This window comes from Aplysia californica, unplaced genomic scaffold (genome assembly GCF_000002075.1).
Source record: "Aplysia californica isolate F4 #8 unplaced genomic scaffold, AplCal3.0 scaffold00387, whole genome shotgun sequence".
Lineage (NCBI taxonomy): Eukaryota > Metazoa > Mollusca > Gastropoda > Aplysiida > Aplysiidae > Aplysia > Aplysia californica.
In genome coordinates, this window is record NW_004797657.1 from 519,814 (window position 1) to 523,443 (window position 3,630).

Consider the following 3,630-nt stretch of genomic DNA (forward strand, 5'->3'; position numbering starts at 1 on the left):
TATAATATGAAGCCTACTAGACAGTACTAGACACAGCTGACGTCACTGCGAAAAGGCAGCTCTCGATTCCTTGTCCAGGACAAAGTTTGGTACAAAATGTGAGACTGGTTCGTCAGAGTCTTACTGTCAATAAATTGCACCCCCCCCCCTAATTCAACTCAATTTAGACCATTCAGGAGGCCGGCTGCTTCCATCCAGCCTAGTAGGGCCCATTCAAGCTGAATAGGATACAGCATCTCAGCAGACAGTATGAATGTGCTTCATAAAACCAATATCCACATATGAGAATCGAACTTGAGTCTTTTGAGTGCCAGGTGAAGGACATGATAATAACAACACAGACGACAATATATTTTCCCCCCAAGTTTTTAAAAAAGTTTTTAGTAAGAGTATTACGACACTTGCAACAGAATAAGATCACATAAGTGCCAAACAGTAGAGTTGTAACAAGAGAGTAACAATAAATACCCAAAAAAAAGGAGGAGGACAGATAAGGGCGATAGTTGTTTGATAGGAAAGAAGGACCAAACCACAGCACCCACCAACCACCCACTTGCCCCAAGCAATGTGGCACATTATATGAACAGCTGAAAAAAATAAATGAAGCACAAGTTTAATTTTGGACATAAATATATCATAATGTTTATTTGCATTGAGAAAGAGCATTCTAATGATGTATGTACACCAAAGTACCAAGACAAACGTCTCAATAAAATACATTGTAAAGATTATTGATGTTCACATGCATGCTGTTATGGTCCAATTCATAAATGCTCCCAGACAAACATAAACGTTGATTACTGTTGTTAAAAATTATTATAAAAGAAAGATAATAACAACAACAACAGCAACAAAAACAATAATAAAGATCATAATAGTAATCATACTGATAAAAAGAAGAAGAAGAAGAAGCAGAAGAAGAAGAAGAAGAAGCAGAAGAAGAAGAAGAAGAAGAAGAAGAAGAAGAAGAAGAAGAAGAAGAAGAAGAATACACATAATGGTAATATTATATGAGTAAGAAAAAAAGCAAAAACAATAATAAAGATAAAGAAAAAGAGTAATAACAAAAATAATAACAATACTAATAATATCAATATAAATAATAAAAACAATAGAAACAGTAATAATGAAAACAAAAAATCAATAATTTCTCAAATATTTCTGTGTCTCCAGTTCCACCCTTTCTATAGTTAAGTAAGAGCAGATAACGTGCCACCCACTTCCAATATCAAACCAACTCATTTATCACATCCCAGATTCAATTCAAATTTACAAAATTTATAGCATCGGCAAGACACTACAATTTGAGTCACTAGATCAAGCCACTGGAGTCCCAAAAGACTGATTTTTAATGTAATTATATAAATGCTATTATGATTATTATTATTACTGTTATCATTAATGTCACGGAGAACGTTTAATGTCCCCATCAACACATTTCAGATCATCTAGGAGGCAGGCTGCTCGACTCCGCCTGCCAGGGCCTACTGGCAGCTGTGCAGTGTACTGTACCCCTGGAGACAAGACTTAGATACTTGATAAGCAACAATTCTCGATAAAGAATCAAACTCAAGTCTTCAGTGTGCAACAACCAAAAAATAATTAAGCACTCAAACAAGGGCACATGTCCCAAAGATTTTTGACTCTTGATCTTGATTATCACTGTACTATAATATATATGAAGAAATAAAAATGTTTCAAGTCATAAAAAATAGTATTTTGTATATTGAGAGTGTGCAAATCACTAAAACATGACGAGCTTCTGATGAAGATTGGGCGAAAGGACGAAAATTCACAAGCTGCCACATAAAAGAAATCAACTGATGTACAAATGCATACATTTAGTTTTATTTCTTGAAGTTTATTCCAGAAAGAGTCAAACTCTGTCAAGAAAACAGTCATGGCAAAATATAGATTCAAGTTGTGCTATGAATATATAGCACCATGATTAACAAGTTTTGTTAGAAGCTTGGAACAAAAAACAACAAAAAACCATGTCACACCCCGACTCCCCCGTTCCCTTATCCCGACAAAGACATTTTTTGAAATGATGTACGGATAGACAAATCCCTGTCTGTAAATCCTACAATTCAACTCACATCTGACACGGTAAACCACTAATACAAAGCAAGTTATTATCATTACGATTCCCTCTGTTCACACACATTTCAAACAATAGCACTTGATGGGAAGGGTGGTGGCTGGGGTGATACATTCAATTCAACTGTGTCAGAATTTCTCCACTGATCACATTCAAGATTATTCAGCTGCTTTTAACACCAGCAAAATGTGGACCTGTCAGTTCCAATGTGTACATTGTTACAAAGTATTCATAAGTAAAATATTATACATCTTATTATGCTGGACACTTGAAGACTGTAACACTCTCAAACATATCAATGTAATAAGAAATGGGACGGATTGCAGAGATGAAAAGACATGCAAAAGAAAAAAGATATAATTTGTTCCTTGCAATACTTGCACATACATCATGTATGTCAACTAGTGACCATTAATAAAGTTGATAAATTTCTTCCAGGCATTGAATTAAAAATGTACTTGAGGAAGCGTCAAATAAGTCTTTCAGATAACTGGCTAAAATTCTACACATGTGTAAAACCAGAATACAAATATACAGGGATCTTAGAGACTTTTGTCATTATCACACGGTGGACATAATAACATTAGGACCTATAGAACACGGACAAGAGACAGAATAAAAATAAAATATCTACACCATTTATACAGTACACAAGGTAGAGCCGTCGCTTATAGCGGGAACAGATCAGGACAACAGTATCATTGACATGAAGTAGACTACATGAAGCAGATCACACTAGAAGGACACTCCCCACCCCCATCCCCCCCTCCAAAACACAAATTCTCCATCCTCTCTCCCCCCAGCAGACATGGCAGAGACCGCACCAAAGACCAGATTTACATAATATGTTACAGCCTCATCATGCTGCTCTTCAAATTTCAGGGCACAAGGGCAAAAGGGCATAACAGTCATACTTTCATACTTAAGGCAAGGCATCCTTCAACGTCTGACAGGGAGGACCAAGGAGTCAAGTATTCAGTGTGTGCAGTACTTGGCTGTGTCTGTCAGACCAGCATTCAACAAGACAAATCAAAGACAGGGATTCTCATTCAAATTGCAGGGGGGAAAAAAAGTCTTGATGATGCAGTTTTAGTATGCAGTATACAGATAAAATCTGAGTGTGTTAGTGTGTGTAAGTGTGTGGGGCAGGAAAGGGGGGGTATGAGAGAGAGAGAGAGAGAGAGAGAGAGAGAGAGAGAGAGAGAGAGAGAGAGAAAGAAAGGGAAAGAAAGAAAGAAAGAAAGAAAGACAATAAGAAACAGTGAATGTGTCTGTGTCTGTGAACAACCTATATCTATGGCATGGCCAGGTCTGTGTATGGGCACAACTACAGAGTACATGATGTGTTGAAATGTGTTTGTAAATATATATATAAACACAGCAATTTGACCATCAACAGTACCCCAACTGCCAAAGAAACCATAGAAAAACAACACCTAAGCTGTACACTTTTAACGATCTGATTGGTTCTAGTAGCACCAGACAGTTCTTGATCCGAAACTATTTTGGCTGGTTTTGACAGGCAGTCA